The sequence below is a fragment of the Budorcas taxicolor genome, chromosome 3, assembly GCF_023091745.1.
Source record: "Budorcas taxicolor isolate Tak-1 chromosome 3, Takin1.1, whole genome shotgun sequence".
In the NCBI taxonomy this organism is placed as follows: Eukaryota; Metazoa; Chordata; class Mammalia; order Artiodactyla; family Bovidae; genus Budorcas; species Budorcas taxicolor.
The window spans coordinates 478,438-498,094 of record NC_068912.1 but is presented as its reverse complement, the minus strand read 5'-3'; the positions used below and the strand labels follow the sequence as shown (position 1 = coordinate 498,094).

The following is a 19,657-nucleotide window of genomic DNA, read 5'->3' as shown; positions in this document are numbered from 1 at the left end:
GGTGGGGGCTAGGTCTTGCATTAAGTAGCAAAGCCGAAGGGAACCTTTGAGACCTCTGCTGTGAAAAAGTCTTGGGGACCCCACGGGTAACTGCCAGCCCCGCTGGGGCCGGGCCCAAGGCTGACTCCCCCTCCCTTGAAGAAGCTGCTTCTTCTGCATGGCCTCTCTCTGAGGTGTGTCAAGATTTGTGCCAGTGTGTCTGTCTCGGATCGGATGCCATCCTCTCTCCCGTGTCGGTCTCCAGTTTTCTGTCTGTCAGTTGCTCTGTGTTTCTGTCTCTCCATCTATGCCTCTCTGAGTATGCGTGCACGTGTGTGCACGCGGACATGTCTGTCTGCCTGCATCTCCCTCTCGCAGTCTTCGAGTCCGTCTCTGAACCTTTGCCTCTTTCTGCCTCTGTGTCTCTCGTCCCTTCCTCTGGCCCCGGCCTCTCACAGGTGCTAGGACTCTGGCTCTGGTTGATGAACTTGCCTCGGCCGGCTGTCTCACCTGGCGTGGGTGAGTGCGAGTATCTGTGTGTCTGTCCGTGTGCCTGCCCGTCACTCCTCTGCTCTCTCAGGAAGGTCCTGTACTTGGCAGGCGGCGTGGGCCGAGGGGGTCCTCGGTAGGGCGAAGGGGCGGGGCTGACGCTCTCCGGTCTACTGCGCTGGTAGCTCGGGTTGCATTTGGGCACCGAGCAGATACTGGGCAGGATGGGCGCTCCAAGCCCCGGCTGGGCTGTGCCTAGGCCCGGAGGAAGCTCAGAGGACCGCGGGCCGCAGGCAGCAGCAGGCCCCGAAGCCAGACACCTCTGGGGCCACATGGTCCTGAGCAGAGAACAGGATGGGGGGGGGGGGGGGGGGGAGGGAGCCGCCAAGCGAGGCGGGCCTGGATAGGCCCAGGGTGGGAGAGCGCCGAGACCTCCTCGACCCACACCTCAAGCCCCGGCACGCACGCACGCATGCCCGGGCGCCCGCCTGGGGTGCCGGGAGCCCTCCTGGGCCAGGCGAGTGCTGGCCGGGGGTGGCGGTGTGCAGGGGCGGGGCGGCGTCGGCCGGCCACCGGGCTGCCGACCCTGGCCAGGCGGAGTCGGTCGCGGCTCTTGCGGCTCAGGTACAGTGCAAGGCCTGTTGAGAGGTGCGGCCGGCTGGCCCAACCGGCAGGCAGGTCTGAGCGAAAGGGAGGCGCAGAGCAGGGCTTTTAGGGCGCCTGGTGGTAACCGCCTCCGTCTATGGCCATACCACCCTGAAGGCGCCTGATCTCGAAAGCTAAGCAGGGTCGGGATGGGTTAGTACTTGGATGGGAGACCGCCTGAGAATACCGGCTGCTGTAGGCGTTTTGCGTCCCCTCTCCTTTAGCCCCGGCCCCCCAGTGCGGCTGGCGCCTCAAGCCCCCACCAGTGCCTGGCCCCTAGCACCCCACCGCGCTCAGAGGGGTCGCCTGCTTTCCAGCCGGCGGCCCTCGCAGGCAGCGGCGTCCCAACTCTTGGGTCCGCGCAGCCCCTGCCCCTCCCCGGGTGGGTGGCCGAGCCGGACTCCCGCCGCAGACCTGGGTTGCCTCGGCGCGCCCAGCAAGCCCCTCCGCATTCAGCTTCCAGGAACCCAGATGACCATCTTGTCTCTGTCTGAGGCTTCCTTGGCAAGCCTCAGGCAATCCCGGAGGCTGCCCCACCCCCAGCCCCACCCCCAACCCCAGCACCATCCTCGCAGGCACACACACACCCGCCTCTGAGATAGGTCAAGAGCCGGAAACCCCAGGTAACGGAGGCGGAGAAAGAGGGAGAGACAGACAGCAAGAGGACCACACAGGCTTCCCATCCCCCGACCTCCACACATTCCCCCCTCCATTCTGGGTATCCACCAGGCCCCTAGTCCACCCGACCACACCCTCGCCCACTGACACACTCACACACACACACTCACACTCACACTCTGGCCTGGGGGCGGGGTCTGAGTCTTGCCTAAGGTAGCCAAGCCGAAGGGGACCTTGGAGACCTCGCCTGCTAGGAAGTCTTGGGGACCCCACAGGTGACTGCCAGCCCCAGGGCACCACATGCTGCTGGGGCCTGGCCCAAGGCTGATGCCCCCTACCTTGGGGAAGCTGCTACTTCCACATGGCCTCTCTGAGTTGTGTCACCGTCTGTGTCAGTGTGTCTGTCTCGGATCGGATGCCATCCTCTCTCCCGTGTCTGTCTCCCGTATTCTGTCTCTCTGTCACTCGCTCTGTGTCTCCCTGTCTCTGTCTCTACCTCCGAATGTGTTTGTGTGTACACACATGTGTGTGCACGTGCATGTCTGTCTACCTGTGAAAGGTTGTTGCTGAACGAAAAGACGCTGGAATTCTTGGCCTCAGGAGGAGAAGAATTCAATTTGGGGCTAGAGACGAGGCTTGATCGCTCAGAGCATTTGTGTAATAAAGCGTTAATAAATATAAAAGAGGTAGAGAAAGCTTCTGACAGGCATCAGAAGGGGATAGAAAGAGTACCCCCCTTGCTAGTCTTCAGCTGGATGTTATATAGTCACTAGCAGACTTTTAATGAAAGAAAGCAATGTCTTAAAACTCAAAATGGCACCAGGCCCCTCATCCATAAAATGCATTTTGGGATAATCTCAGCACCAGATGGTTCATCCTGGGCCATAAAATGATTGACTTGAAATTTGTAGAAGGGCAGATTACTATGCAAATAGTTTCTTTTACATAGATTAGGGGAACAATATCAGAGTATAACATACTGGTTTGTCAAGTTTGCCATTAGGCAGAGCCGACTTGAAGACAGAGTCTGGGGTAAATGCATAGTACATTAACATAGCTTTAAGACAAATATTTCCATAAGAAAAATGCATTGGTTAAGTCAAGGTTTTGAGAATAGTTAACTTCAGGTGAAACCAGATGTCATTATGGCAACAGTATTTTAAGAGAAACCTCCTTTTAAATTGGAATAGAGAAGGAAAAAAATATCGCTAGTTTGTTTCCTTCTGCCGCACTTGCAGGCTGCTTCCTGCCTTTGGAGACCCCTGGCCTTCCTGCCTGTTACTCTCTCACCTGCATCTCCCTCTCGGCGCCTCCGAGTCTGTCTCTGAAACTTCGTCTCTTTCTGCCTCTGCGTCTCCTCACACCCGGCCTCCCACCCCTTCCTCTGGCCTGGGCTCTCACAGGTGCTGTGGATCTGGCTCTGGCTGACGAGCTTGCGGCAGCCGGCTGTCTCACTTCGCGTGGGTGCGTGCGAGTGTCTGTGTGTCTGTCCAACGGCCTGCCTGTCGCTCCTCTGCCCTCTCAGGGAAGTCCTATGCTTGGCGGGCGGCGCGGGGGCAAGTAGGTCCTCAGTAGGGTGAAGGGGCGGGGCTGACGCGCTCTGTTCGACCTAACTTGTGGCTCCCCATGGGTCAGAGCACTGGGTAGGTGCCCGGGCAGGAGGGGCGCTCAGGGCCCCGGCTAGGCTGCGCATAGGCCCGCAGGAGGCTCGGGGGACCATGGGTGGCGGGCAGCGGTGGGCCCCGAAGCCACAAAACTCCGAGGCCAACTGGCCCTGAGCAGCGAAACGGATGGGGGTTGGGTGCAGCCCAACGGGGGCCTGGCTCCAGAAGCCCAGGGTTGGAGAGCGCCTAGACCTCTGCAGCCCTCAACCCAACCCCCAGCCCCCGCACGCACGCACGCCCGGCAGGCCACTCAGTGGTCCCGGAAGCCCTCCGGGCCGAGGCTGGGTCAGGCGGGTGCTGGCCACGGATGGTGGTGTGCGGGGGCGGGGCGGCTTCCATCGGCCGCTGCGCTGCCGGCCCTGCCTGGCCCAAGTTCAGTCGCTGCGCATGTACAGAGCTTGGTCTGGGGAGAAGTGTGCTCGGCTCTCCCGAGGGGCAGGCCAGAACCAAAAGGAGGGCTCTTAGGCGCCTGGCAACAGCCGCCTCTGTCTACAACCATACCACGCTGAACATGCCCAATCTCGTCTGATCTCAGAAGCTAAGCAGGGTCGGGACTGGTTAGTAATTGGATGAGAGACCCCTTGGGAATTCCAGGTGCTGTCATCTTTTTGCCTCCCCTCTCCTTTAGCCCCCGGCCCCCAGGCGTGGTTGGCGCCGCCAACCCCACCTGCCTCTGACCATGGCACCCCACCACACTCAAAGTCGTCGCCTGCCTTTAGGTTGGCCAGCCAGCCGGCGGGCCTCTCAGGCACCGGCGTCAAAACTGTTGGGTCCCTGCAGCCCCTGCCCCTCCCTGGGTGGGTGGCAGGGGCCCTGGCTCCAGACAAAGACCTGGGTTGCCTCCAGGCAGCACGCGAGCCCCTTCGCATTCAGCTTCCAGGAACCCAGATGACCATCCAGTCTCTGTCTGAGGCTCCATTGGCAATCCCCCGGCAATCCCAGAGGCTGCCCCAGCCCCAATCCCACCCCGAGCCCAACCCCTAATCCCAGCCCCAAACTCGCACAGGACAGCATACTCTGGCGCACACGCACTCACACCCAGAGAAACAAACACACACACACCATCTGGTGCCAAGACAGGTCAAGAGCAGGAAACCCCAGGTAATGGAGATGGAGAAAGAGGGGAGAGAAGCATCAAGAGGATCACACAGGCTTCCCATCCCCCGACGTCCACACACTCCCCTCTCCTTTCTGGGTAGCCATCCGGCCCCCAGTCAACCCGACCACACCCTCGCCCACCGACGCACTCACACACACTCTCCCACACTCACCCTCTGGCCTGGGGATGGGGTCTGGGTCTTGCCTAAGGTAGCCAAGCCGAAGGGGAGCTTTGAGACCAAGGCTGCGAAGAAGTCTTAGGGACGCCACGGGTGACTGCCAGCCCCAGGGCACCGCATTCAGCCGGGGACCCGCCCAAGGCTGACGCCCCTCCCTTGGAAAAGCATGGCCTCTCTCTGAGGTGTGTCACGGTGTGTGCCAGTGGGTCTGTCTTTGATCGGATGCCATCCTCTCTCCCATGTCTGTCTCCTGTTTTCCATCTGTCAGTCGGTCTGTGTCTCCCTCTGTCTGTCTATGCCTGCCTGTGTATGTGTGTCTGTGTGCGTGTGTGTGCGTGTGTGTGTGTGCATGCGCGTCTGTCTCCCTCTTGCCATCTTCGAGTCTGTCTCTGAACCTTTGTTTCTTTCTGGCTTTTTGTCTCCTGACACTGGGCCTCCCGTCCCTTCCTCTTGCCCCAGCCTCTCACAGGTGCTATGACTCGCTCTGGCTGACGAACGTGCTCTGGCTGGCTGTCTCACTTGGTGTGAGTGCGTGCGAGTGTCTGTGTGTCTGTCCGTGTGCCTGCCTGTCGCTCAACTGCACTCTCAGGAAGGTCCTGTGCTTGGCAGGTGGCATGGGGCAAGGGGGCCTCCTTAGGGCGAAGGGGCGGGGCTGACGCTCTCCAGTGGACCACGCTGGTGGCTCCCCGTGCATTTGGGCACCGGGCAGGTGCCCGACAGGAAGGGCACTCCAGGACGCGGCTGGGCTGCGCCTAGGCCGGCAGAGGCTCACAAGACCTTTAGCCGCGGTCAGCTGCGGGCTGCCAAACCAGACACCTCGTGGCCTCGTGGCCCTGAGCAGCGAATGGGAGCGGGGGAGCTGGCCTGCAGAGGCCCAGGGTGGGAGAGCACCCAGATTTCCGTGCCCCTCAGCCCATCCCCCAGCCCACGCAGGCGCACACGGCCCAGCCACCCGTTTGGGGTCCAGGAAGCCCTCCGGCCTGCGGGCCAGGCCAGACGGATGCTGACCGGGGGTGGTGGTGTTGCAGGGCGGGGCGGCATCGGCCGGCCACCGGGCTGCTGACCCTGGCAGGCCGGATTCCGGTCGCGGGTCGTGCAGCTCAAGTACAGCGTGCGGCCCATGGAGAGGTGCGGCCAGCTGGCCGGATCGGCAGGCAGGTCTGAGCTAAAGGGAGACGCAGCACAGGGCTCTTTAGGGCTGCAGCCACCTCCTTCTACGGCCATACCACCCTTAACGCGACTGATCTCGTCTGATCTCGAAAACGAAGCAGGGTCAGGACTGGTTATTACGTGGATGGGAGACCGCCTGGAAATACCGGGTGCTGTAGGCTTTTTGCCTCCCCTCTCCTTTAGCCCCCGGCCGCTGGTGCGGCTACCTCCATAAGCCCCACCTCCCCCTGGCTCCTCGCACCCCACCGTGCTCAGAGCCTTCGCCTGCCTTCCAGCCACCGGTGGCCCTCGCAGGCAGCGGCGTCCCAAGTTTTGGGTCCCCGCAGCCACAGCCCCTCCCCGGGTGGGTGGCTGGGGCTCCAACTCCTGACGCGCGGCCCGCGAGCCACTCTGTAAGCCATTCTGCTTACAGGGAACCAGATGACCTTCTGGTCTCCCTCCAAGGGTCTCTTGGCATGCCTCAGGCAATCCAGGGGGCTGCCCCACCCCTAGCCGCAACCCCAGCCCCAGCCCCATCCTCACATAGGACCGCATACTCTGGCGCGCACGCACTCACAGCCAGAGAAACACACACACACACCCAGAGAAACACACACACACACCAACCGGCACCAAGACAGGTCAAGAGCCGGAAACCCCAGGTAAGGGAGATGGAGAAAGTGGGAGAGAGAGACATCAAGGGGACCACACAGGCTTCCCACCCCCGGCCTCCACACCCTTCCCCCTCCATTCTCGGTATCCACCTGGCCCCAGTCGACCGACCACACCCTCGACCTCGGACACACACACTCTCACACACTCACCCTCTGGACTGGGGGCAGGAGCTGGGTCTTGCCTTAGGTAGCCAAGCCGAAGGGGACCTTTGAGACCTCGTCCGCGAAGAAATCTTGGGGACCCCACAGGTAACTGCCAGCCCCAGGGCACCACATCCAGCTGGGGCCCGGTGCAAGGCTGATGCCCCCTCCCTTGGGGAAGTTGCTTCATCCGCATGGCCTCTCTCTGAGGTGTGTCACAGTCTTTGCCAGTGTGTCTGTCTCGGATCAGATGCCATCCTCTCTGCCGTGTCTGTCTCTCGTTTTCCGTCTGTCAGTCACTCTGTGTCTCCCTCTCTCTGTCTATGCCTCCCTGTGTGTGTGTGCTCACGCGTGTCTGTCTCCCTCTCGCCATCTTCGAGTTTGTCTCTGAACCTTCGTCTCTTTCTGGCTCTGTGTCTCCTGACAGCAGGGCCCCTATCCCTTCCTCTGGCCCCGGCCTCTCACAGGTGCTATGATTCTGGCTCTTGCTGACTAACTTGCTCCGGCCAGCTGTCCTTCTTGGCGTGAGGGCATGCGCAGGTCTGTTTGTCTGTCCGTGTGTCTGCCGGTCGACAGTCTGCTCTCTCAGGAAGGTCCTGTGCTTGCGGGCGGCGTGGGGCAAGGGGGACCTCGGTAAGGCGATGGGGCGGGGCTGACGCTCTCCAGTCGAACGCGCTGGTGGCTCCTCGTGCGCTTGGGCACCGGGCAGATGCCGGGCAGGATAGGCGCTCCAGGCCCCGGCTGGGCTGCGCCTAGGCCCGCAGGAGGCTCAGGACGGAGGGCAGCTGCGGGCCCCCAAGCCAGACACCTCCGGGGCCAAGTGGCCCTGAGCATAGAATGGGATGGTGGAGGGCAGAGCCGCCTAGCGGGGGCGGGCCTGGAGAGGCCCAGGGTGGGAGAGCACGGAGACCTCCGCGCCCCTCACCCAAGCCCCTAGCCCGCACACGCACGCCCAGCCTCCCGCTGTGTGTCCCAGAAGCCCACCGGGCCCGGGTGCTGGCCAGGGTAGAAGTGTACAGGGGCGGGGCGGCTTCGGCCGACCGCCGGGCTGCCGGCCCTGTCTGGATGGAGTCCATTCGCGGGTTGGGCGGCGCATGTACAGCGCGCGGTCCGGGAAGAAGTGCGCCCGGCTCTCCCCACTGGCAGGCAGGTCAGAGCGAAAGGGAGGCGCAGCGCTGGGGTCTTAGGGCGCCTGGCGGCAGCCGTCTCTATCTGCAACCATACCACCCTGAACACGCCCGATCTCCTCTGATCTCCCAAGCAAAGCAGGGTCAGGCCTGTTTAATACTTGCATGGGAGACCGCTTGGGATTACCGCGTGCTGTCGTCTTTTTTGCCCCCTCTCTCCTTTAACCCCGGCCACCAGGCACTGTTGGCGCCGCACACCCCACCTGCCCCTGTCCTCTGGCACCCCACCACACTCAGAGCCATCGCCCGTCGAGTCATATAGGTATTCCTGAAGCATTTGGTTGGAGTGACTAATAATTTGTTGAGGGGCTCACTGCAAAATGGAGGAAAATAAAGAAAATGCATTCAAATGATACTCAGTTGGCCGTATTTACTGTAAATTAAAGAAAACTTGTCTGAAATATGAACATGACTGAGCACAATTAAGTATCAGAACCCAAGCACCCACCTCACACAACTTCTGTAACAGTTCCAGTTTGCACCGAATTGAGCAAATGCTTTCTGAAAATGTGGACTGAAAAAGGATGCCAAAACACTCGCTCTGAAAAGTTGGGGATTAGTGACAGTTCATAAAGGAACCTAAGGAAATAATGCCAAGTTAAGAGGAAAAAGCTGGAAACAAGATTTCCAGGAGAAATATCAATAATCTCAGATATGCAGATGATACCACCCTTATGGAAGAAAGTGAAGAGGAACTAAAGAGCCTCTTGATGAAAGTGAAAGAGGACAGTGAAAAAGTTGGCTTAAAGCTCAACATTCAGAAACTAAGATCATGGCATCCGGTCCCATCACTTCATGGCAAATAGATGGGAAACAGTGGAGACAGGGGCTGACTATTTTTCTGGGCTCCAAAATCACTGCAGATGGTGATTGCAGCTATGAAATTAAAAGATGCTTACTCCTTGGAAGGAAAGTTATGACCAACCTAGACAGCATATTAAGAAGCAGAGACATGACATTGTCAACAGAGGTCCTTCTAGTCAAGGCTATGGGTTTTTTTTTTTTCCAGTGGTTATGTATGGATGTGAGAGTTGGACTGTGAAGAACGCCGAAGAATTGATGCTTTTGAACTGTGGTGTTGGAGAAGACTCTTGAGAGTCCCTTGGACTGCAAGGAGATGCAACCAGTCCATCCTAAAGGAGCTCAGTCTTGGGTGTTCATTGGAAGGACTGATGTTGAAACTGAAACTCCAATACTTTGGCCACCTGATGAAGTGCTGACTCATTTGAAAAGACCCTGATGGTGGGAAAGATTGAGGGAAGGCGGAGAAGGGGACGACGGAGGATGAGATGGTTGGACGGCATCACCGACACACTGGACATGGGTTTGGGTGGACTCTGGGAGTTGGTGATGGACAGGGAGGCCTGGCATACTGAGGTTCATGGGGTCGCAAAGAGTTGGACACAACTGAGCAACTGAACTGAACTGAACTAAGAGGAAAAAGACGATGCACATAAACACGTTCATCCTCACACCATTCATGACACTGATGCACAGAAGATACTTCATTTTCCCAATGGAAAGAGCCCCCTATGGCCTGCATGCTGCCCATGGGGCCAATAGTGTACTTACTTCTCAGCTTTGCCCAGAGACTTGGCGTTTTCCTTGTCTTTGAAGGACTGAATATGATTTTCAGTTTTTTCCAGTTCAACTGACTGTGCTCTCTGGAAAAACAAAAACCAAGCAGTTTTTAGATAATGATCTTAAATACAGCAAAACTCTACATATTTTCATGTTTCTTAGCATCCGTTTGAGGTAAAGCTTGACTTTATTCATGAGGTATTTTAAAGTGCATATGTGTAATACAAACCACATCATCTCCAAATCTTCCAAATATTATTGGCTATCAAAAGTGAAAGTGAAACTCTCTGTCGTATCTGACTCTTTGTGACCCCATGGCCTATACAGTACATGGAATTCTCCAGGCCAGAATACTGCAGTGGGTAGCCTTTCCCTTCTCCAGGCGATCTTCCTGACCCAGGAATCGAACTGGGGTCTCCTGCATTGTAGGCAGATTCTTTACCAACTGAGCTATCAGGGAAACCATTATTGGCTATTGGTGATGTGCAAAACATTTATTCTAGCATGGTTTAAATCAATATGATTTCCCTTTCTTGTTTTTTAGCTGTTTATAATACTTCTCTGGCAATCCAGTAGCTAGGATTCTGAGCTTCCACTGTAGCAGGGCACAGGTTCAATTCTTGCTCAGAGAACTCAGATCCCACATGACAATTAAACTATAATACTCTCTGGAATGCAATAATTTTACTTAAAAATGGTATTTCTTATTCAGAAGTTAGTCACATTAAATTTGGAAGGAATTTGATCCTAAAGATGGTATAAGATTTTTAATATAAATTTATTTATTTTAATTGGAGGTTAATTACTTTACAGTATTGTATTGGTATAAGATTTTTAAAAGAAAAAGTACCTATTTACCCTATTGCAATCATTGTCTATGCCTATCTGCTTTGGAAGAAATAAAAATACAGTTGAATTATTAAGTCATGGAACAAAAATAAAAGATTTTGATTCTCCTAAATTTTCTTTCTGATACAAAAAGAGGTCCAGGCTTATTTTCTTCCCAAGTGTCTTCTTTTACCCTTGAAAATCTCAAGCTAAACATTTGTAATTCTAAATTTCTGTCTTTATGGGAGAGGATTTTCCACATTTTAACATAATATAGAGAATTTTTTGGGCTAACCAAAACACAAACTTATGCTTTACGGAGAATCTGGATGATTTTTATTTCTTATTTTAATGTCTCTATCATTCACAAAGATGTTTCAAAACAGCCTAAATACTTCATTTTCTAAGTGTATGAAGAAATTTGAGTAGATCACCCTATCTTGGGTTTCAATCTAGTCCTCAGAAGGTAAAATCCCTTCAAGATTATTTGTTGTTTACACAGAAAAGCAGCCAGCCAAAAACTGCTGTACATGACAGAACCTGATCAACTTTTAAGCGAAGGGGTGGTTCTGTTTTGAGCTCACTGATTATTCTGAAAGGCAGGTATTTCTGTTGATGGGATTAATTAGCCAAGACTAGCTCCTCCAAGAAAACTTCATTTAGCAGGGAAAAAAGATTTGATGACAGATTGGTCAATCTTGAGGGTTTGATAAATTTTGCTTTTGGAATATGATACAACAGAAGAATACTGACAAGTAAAGATACAACATCTGCTGCAAAGGCTGTCTTGCCCATCTCAACCCCTACTCTAACCAGTCTCTCTCTAGACCAACATAGAACCTTATATTTGCTCTGTATTGTGCCACACATACCACCATGTCTTACTGGTGATGTGCAGGCATGTTTACAACTTCTGTAAGAGAAGGGCCACGTCCTGTGTATCTCTGTGGTCCTGGTGACCGGTATGATTCATGATGTGGTCAGCCCTCTGCATCCTGGGCTCCGAAATCAAGGATTCAACCAAATGCAGATCCAAAATATTTGGGGGAAAAACTTCATAAAGTTCCCAAAGGTAAACTAGAATTCACTGCACTCCAGTAATCATTTATACAGCATTTCCATCATATTAGGCATTATAAGTAATTGAAGTGATTAAAAGTATACAAGAGGGTGGGGTGGGGTGTTCTATGCAAGAACTGTGTCATTTTATTTAAGGGACTTCAGCACCTTTTTTGTATCAATCCTCCCTCCTGTCCCCCTCCCTGCAGATATCCAGGGATGACTATAAAGCTGTTGTTCAGTTGCTAAACCATCCCCACCTCTCTGTGACCCATGGACTGCAGTATGCCAGGCTTCCTTCACTATCACCCTGAGTTTGCTTAAACTCATGTCCACTGAGTCAGTGATACCTTCCCACCATCTCATTATATGTCACCCTCTTCGCCTCTGGCCCTTAGGTTTTCCTACCATCAGGGTCTTTTCAAAAGAGTCAGCTCTTCACATAAAGGGGTCAAAGTATTAGAGCTTCAGCTTCAGCATCAGTCCTTCCAATGTATACTCAGGGTTGGTTTGCCTTATGATTGACTGGCTTGATCTCCTTGCATTTCAAGGGATTTTCAAGAGTCTTCTCTAGCACCGCAATTCAAAAGCTTCAGTTCTTTAGCACTCAGCTTTCTTTATGGTCCATCTCTCACATCCATACATGACTACTGGAAAAACCATTGCTTTGACTAGATGGACCTTTGTTGGCAAAGTGATGTCTCTGTTTTTTAATATGCTGTCTAGGTTTGTCACAGCTTTTCTTCCAAGGAGCAAGCATCTTTGAATTCCGTGGCTACAGTCACTGGCCACAGTGATTTTGGAGCCCAGGAAAGAATATCTGTCACAGTTTCCACTTTTTCCCCATCAATTTGCCATGAAGTGATGGGACCAGATGCCATGATATTTGTTTTTTAAACGTTGAGTTTTAAGCCAGCTTTTTCACTCTCCTCTTTCACCTTCATCAAGAGGTTCTTTAGTTCCTCTTGGCTTTCTGCCATTAAAGTGGTATCATCTGCATATTTGAGATTGTTGAATTTCTCCTGGCAATCTTGATTCCACCTTGTGATTCAACCAACCCAGCATTTCGAATGATGTACTCTGCATAGAGGGCTTCCCAGGTGGTGCTAGTGGTAAAGAACCTGCCTGCCAATGCAGGTTATATGTAAGAGATATGGGTTTGATCCCTGGGTAGGGAAGATCCCCTGGAGGAGGGCATAGCATCCCATTCCAGTATTCTTGCCAGAGGAGAATCCCATGGACAGAGGAGCCTGGCAAGCTGTAGCCCACAGGATCACACAGAGTTGGACACGACTGAAGTGACTTAGCATGTATGCATGCACTCTGCTAAGCAGGGTGACAATATACAGCCTTGACATACTACTTAGCAGTTAGTAAATTCTTAAAACATTGAAAAATTAAATCAGTCATCCAACAAGAAGAAAGAAGGCCTCCAAGTCCAGAGAGAAGACAGAGGCAAAAGGAGGAAAGATAATGACAGGACACTGGAAACAAGAAATGGGACGCAATGACATGCAGAACATGCCAGCTGTTTACTATCACCTTAAGAGCACAGTGAGAGTCCATGTGAGTTAATGTGAATCCAAAATATACACCTAAGCATGCATGAGACAAAACTAGTTATTTCAAGTGTTAGGACACCAACAAGTAGATAAAGAAATAAGAAAGTTATACTCAGCAAAAGCACCTGTGAATTCACTCATCTGTATATTCATTCAACATCACTCTCTCTTGCAGGAATCATCAACCTGTTATGCAGGAATATGTGTATAAAGCTGTAAGGAGTAGGACTAAAAGGGATGGCCGGGTGGCACAGTGGTAAAGAACCTGCTTGCCAATGCAGATGATGCAAGAGACGTGGGTTCAATCTCTCGGTTGGGAAGATCCCCTGAAGTAGGAAATGGTAACCGACTCCAGTATTCTTGCCTGGAAAATTCCATGGACAAAGAAGCCTGGCAGGCTACAGTCCACAGTGCAGTAAAGAATCAGACATGACTGAGTGCACGCGGGTGCACGCACACACACTCAGCACTAAAACACCATAGATTTTTAAGCAGTATTCATCAAATCTACAAATTTTACTATTCATCATTACACTAAGACCAACTGCCTCTTCTAGCCCATAATGTCAGTTTTCTCCTTGCAAAACTTGTGCAAAACTTAGAGTCAGTTATTTTCTACCTTTTTAGTTCAGTTCAGTTCAGTTTAGTCGCTCATTCGTGTCAGAATCTTTGCGACTCCATGAATCACAGCACGCCAGGCCTCCCTGTTCATCACCATCTTCCAGAGTTCACTCAGACTCACGTCCATAGAGTCCGTTTGCTATCCAGCCATCTCATCCTCGGTCGTCCCCTTCTCCTCCTGCCCCCAATCTCTCCCAGCATCAGAGTTTTTTCCAATGAGTCAACAATTTGCATGAGGTGGCCAAAGTACTGGAGTTTCAGCTTTAGCATCATTCCTTCCAAAGAAATCCCAGGGTTGATCTCCTTCAGAATGGACTGGTTGGATCTCCTTGCAGGCCAAGGGACTCTTAATAGTCTTCTTCAACACCGCAGTTCAAAAGCATCAATTCTTCGGTGCTCAGCCTTCTTCACAGTCCAACTCTCACATCCATACATGACCACAGGAAAAACCACAGCCTTGACTAGACGGACCTTAGTCGGCAAAGTAATGTCTCTGCTTTTGAATATGCTATCTTGGTTGGTCATAACTTTTCTTCCAAGGAGTAAGCATCTTTTAATTTCATGGCTGCAGTCACCATCTGCAGTGATTCTGGAGCCCCCCAAAATAAAGTCTGACACTGTTTCTACTGTTTCCCCATCTATTTCCCATGAAGTGATGGAACCGGATGCCATGATCTTCATTTTCTGAATGTTGAGCTTTAGGCCAACTTTTTCGCTCTCCTCTTTCATTTTCATCAAGAGGCTTTTTAGCTCCTCTTCACTTTTTGCCATAAGGGTGGTGTCATCTGCATATCTGAGGTTATTGATATTTCTCCTGGCAATCTTGATTCCAGCTTGTGCTTCTTCCAGCTCAGCTTTTCTCATGATGTACTCTGCATATAAGTTAAATAAGCAGGGTGACAATATACAGCCTTGATGTACTCCTTTTCCTATTTGGAACCAGTCTGTTGTTCCATGTCCAGTTCTAACTGTTGCTTCCTGACCTGCATACAGATTTCTCAAGAGGCAGGTCAGGTGATCTGGTATTCCCATCTCTTTCAGAATTTTCCACAGTTAGGCCCCAAATTCTCTTTCTTATCAGCAACCATCAACTATGTCAGACTAGTGACTACCAATCTATACAAGAACCTAAAGGTCATCCAGGTAATTCTGACTCTCTTTGACCTCGAAAGTGAAGTATCAAGGGTTCTTCGCTGGTCCATCAGTTTAAAGTCAGGCTTTAAAAAGAACGAGCATTAGGGATTTATTCATCCACCTATTCAATTAAAGGCCGACCGATTACTAAGTGTTACACAAGATACTGGAGATAAATATATATATTGGGCTTCAAGTTCTAGGAAAATCCCACCACACTACATTCCGTGCTCCTCATAACACCATTCTTATTTGCTCAACCTGCTACAGCGGTCTTCTACTGCTTTTAAAACTGCATGTAACTCTTTCTATATATGAAGGAGGTGCTAGTGAGCTCACTATCATTCCAGAGTTTCTGCTGAAATAGGTTCTTATGGCCAAACATATGGACAATGCAACTACACATTCACATATCAATTAACCACATAAAAGAATTTCCAAGTTTCAAACATTCAAATAACAAGCCCTCCCTCTCCTAGTCTCACGAGACCAAATTGTTTCAGTCTCCAGCACAGGGACTGCGTACCCATTCTTACTCCCACCCCAATTATCTGCAGGTTTGTTCCAGAATTTCTTTTTCCCATGATTTCCCATCTGCCTAAAGATGAACTAGACCTATTGCTGCTAAGTTAGAGGCTTTCACTAATTACTCACTAGTTTCACTAGTTTTCACTTTGCTACTCACTAAAACTCATGGCGCCTAACACCACAGACACAACTCTCACCCAACCACTGGCCAGAATAAATGGAATTCCTGGCTGCCAGGAATCACCAAGTATTTTGACCTCCACAGTCCTAAACCAACATACCCTGCAAATGATGGCTGCTCTTCCAACTCCTGAGAGAAACTGTAGCTCCCAGAGAGGAGAGGCGTGGGAGCAGGTACGCAGAGGGAGGGGAGGCTGTCGAGAGAGACCATGTGCTTTTCTGTGGCTAAGTCTATTTAAAGTGCTCAGCCAGTGTTTCTCAAGTGGGGTTCCAGGGAACATTGACTTGTGTCCTGGGATTCATTAAGAATTGCTGGATGGTACATACTATAGTAATAAGGGCTTTCCCAGGTGGCTCAGTGGTAAAGAATCCGCCTGTAATGCAGGAGACATGGGTTCAATCCCTGGCTTGGGAGGATCCCCTGGAGAAGAAAATGGCAACTTGCCCCGGTATCCTTCCCTGGTGACTCCCACAGGCAGAGGAGCCTGGCAGGTGGGGTAGCAAAAGAGCCAGACACGACTTAGTGACTAAACAAAGACATGCTAAATAAATACTTTCAGAAGTTATGTTGTTGAAAGAGCTATTTCATTTTAACAACAATCCTCATAATTAACTGATTATAAAACAAGTGTGTCTGTGTCAGAAGGAGACAGAGAAGATGTGATAGAAATGCTCCTGAAGAGCCAGGTTTCCAAGGGATGCAGGTGGAAACACTGTGCAAGCCACCAGGTCCCTCACTCAATCTCTACCATTTTCTCAGTATTTTATACTCAATCTCATCTGTAAATCTTTGCCTTAATCCTCAAAGGGCATAAACTCTCACCCTCGTTTCTGCCGCCTAGTGTTGCTTCCTTCCATCACAGCATCACACCCTCGGCCCCTGGACTTCCCCTCACCCCAACGAACCCCCCTCACCAGACCTGCATGCACCCAACCACCCAGGACAAATCTCTTCAGCCTGTGTTTCTGTGATCAGCTCCAGTTTTCCCTCCACATCCACTCAGGCAACTACTTTCTAGGCATTTTCATCTTAGACCAAAAAAGTCTAAAAATAAGCTCATGTCTTCTTCAGTGGTTCTGATGACAGTAAAGTGAGAACGAGTTGCCCAGCTGGAAGGTGATGAATTGCCAAGTCTCGGAGCTGCTCACTGTCCTCCACTCCCACTGCTCTGCCCTCTCCATATCAACAGCCTCCATCTACCCAAGACGCGAGGGTCCACCTGGTCCCCCACCATATCCAAGGCTCTGATACATGTCCTTAATGGTGGGCAGCTTGGCTGTAAAGATATGGATCTGAGCCTGTGTTCCACATCGACCTCACTCTTACCTGTGTCACAGTATCCTGTGGAGGGTTACTATCCTCACTCTTGGATCCACAGAGACCCTGGGCACATGTTAAGCTCCCAGTGCCTGCCCGCTTCCCTGCACCCATGTCTGTGTCCTGCCCCCTCCTGCTGAGCAAGTCTGTCCTCACCAGCTTTCCTTCAGTTCCTCATCCACAAACGCCACATTCTTTATCTAGAACATGCTGCACACATCTCACCCTGGCAGCACCCACAGCCACCTGGCTTCAGCTCTAGCCTCTCTGCTCTGGGGAGGCCTCCCTCACCCTCCACCAGCTGCATCCCCCTGTATCATGGCAGCACTAGAGGAATGAGCATTTCCTTCCAGCACACATCACAGCTGTGAACAGATATGTGAGGCGCAGTGCCCAGAGCAGAAAGAAACTGACATAAGCACATGGATAATGTCCATTTTCTCCTCACTGCAACCAGAGCAAATGCCTGAAATAAAGCAGATGGTTAATAAACACAAGATGAACTCATAATAAAAGAATGGAGCTTATTATACAAATAAATTACTTTAAACTCACTCCTTTCTTTCTAATCTCTTACCTCCTCCTTCCGTCTCTTTCCTCTTCTTTACACAGTGGAAACAGTAACCACCAGGAGTGGAAACAGTGGGTGTCTGATTTTGGAGAAGCAGAGGTCACAGGATGTGGTGATGTCAGTCAGGAATGCAGTCCTGGGCTGGATTTGGGCTGAGGGGCGCCTGCACTGGCCTCGGGGTCAGTGTCCTGTCTTTGCTCCTGTGCTACTCTGACAGCACCAGCCGCACTGTCCTCTCCCTGTAATTTGCCTGCATGTCTCCCTTCTCTCTCCTCCCCGTCAGCTTCTCCTCCTGTCCTGCCTGAGCTTCAAACTTCCTTCTCCCTCTTTCACAGGCCTCTCTCTCCTTCTCCAGCTCAGAATCTCAGAGGCAAACTGACTCCCCTCACAAAGTGCTTGGTATTTGAATCCCCATCATCTGACTTTTGTTCTTCCACTAAGCTCAGAAATGATCTCCCTGGAGCCAAGAGTCTCACCTATAGAAGAACAAGAGCTCCTACTGTTGAGCCCTTAGTAACAGGCAGGCATCTGCAAGGTACCCTGTGTGTACAGTGTCATGGAACCCTGACAGACAGGCATCATCACCAAGAGGGTCACCCCCAGTGTATGAAGAAAATGCAGATTTCAGGCCTTGTCCACTGAGGACAGGCGCTGAGGTCCAGGCCCTCACCCATCACCTCCTGACGTCAAGGGCCAACATCAATGTCTCTCCACAGGAGCTCTACTGAGCCCCAGGCTAACTAATGAAGGGGTCTGGGGCCTTAGACACCAACAAATATAGGAAAGCTATGAAAAATGTAGGGAAGGTGACCAGGCAGGAACTTCACAACCTGAGGAATGATGTAAGCTCCTGGGTTTTCTTTCCTCCTTCATCCCTGATGGGGTGCTAGAGAGGCCTGGGCCCAGGACCAGCTCTACACAAAGGACTGGGGAAAGGATGTCTGGTAGGAAAGAACTTCATTTTTAATACTTTTTGACCAACTAAAAACGAAAAGGAAAACTGACCCCTCTTGGAATCAGTGTGTTAAAGTGGAGAACCAAACTTTTCCCCTGAGGAGGGGGCAGATGGCACTCCTACCTGCTCCCCCAGCAGCAACAAGGCAGAATGCAGTGGCTCAGAGGGGTGATAGTGAGCCTACAATCTAACAAGAAAATGGGCAAAAGACAGAGACTTCACTGAGAGAACACACAGAAGATAAACATATGCAAAGATGGTCATTTTTCTTCCAGTAGTCATGTATGGATGTGAGAGTTGGACTATAAAGCAAGTTGAGCACCGAAGAATTGATGCTTTTGAACTGTGGTGTCGGAGAAGACTTTTGAGAGTCCCTTGGACTGTGAGGAGATCCAACCTGTCCATCTTAAAGGAGATCAGTCCTGGGTGTTTATTTGAAGGACTGATGTTGAAGCTGAAACTCCAATAATTTGGCCACCTGATGCGAAGAGCTGACTCATTGGAAAAGCCCCTCATGCTGGGAAAGATTGAGCGCAGGAAGAGAAGGGGATGACAGAGGATGAGATGGTTGGATGGCATCACCGACTCAATGGAGATGGGTTTGCGTGGACACTGGGAGTTGGTGATAGACAGGGAGGTCTGGCGTGCTGTGGTTCATGTAGTTGCAAAAAGTCGGACATGACTGAGCAACTGAACTGAACTGAACTGAAGATCGCCTTTTACCATTAGAAAATTGCCCATTAAAATCACGAAGAGATATTGCCATACATCCATCTATTACAACAGCTAAAATTTTTAAATGGTGACAGTAGCAGTGATGTAGCAGAATTAGATCTCTCACATATTGCCTCTGAGAGTATTAAAATGGTACAGCCATTCTGTAGTTTTCAGTCCATTTGCCCCCTGATGGAGAAGGATAAGAGGCTTATGAAAGCTTCCTGATGGGATAGACTGACTGTGGGGATACTGGGGATACTGGGTCTTGTTCTGATGGACAGGGCCATGTTCCATAAATCTTTAATCTAATTTTCTGTTGAGGGGTGGGGCTCTGTTCCCTCCCCGCTATTTACCTCAGGCCAAACTATGATGGAATTAATGAATGGATGGATGGTATCACTGACTCAATAGACATGAGTCTCAATAAATTCTGGGAGTTGGTGATGGACAGGGAGGCCTGGCATACTACAGTCCACGGGTCACAAAGAGTCAGACAGGACTGAGCGACTGAACAGAATGCAGATAACGGTGACCTCCCTCAAAAGATCCTATGCATGTACTGCTACAGTCCATGCCCCCAACCCCACAGCAGGCCACCACCAACCCATGCCTTTACCGGAGACTCCCAGACATCCACAGGCAAGTCTCCTGTGGGGTCACTGTTTCTTTGTCCTGGGTCCTGGTGCTGACATCACCAGCTGAACTGAACTGAACGGCCATTCTGGAAAATAGTTTCAGTTCAGTTCAGTCGATCAGTCGTGTCTGACTCTTTGCGACCCC

General features: G+C 51.5%; 1 pseudogene; it reads left to right on the top strand.

The window, feature by feature from the left end:
- The first annotated feature begins 1,206 nt into the window (after positions 1-1,206).
- On the top strand, positions 1,207-1,315 carry LOC128045825 (uncharacterized; annotated as a pseudogene).
- Positions 1,316-19,657: the final 18,342 nt, after the last annotated feature.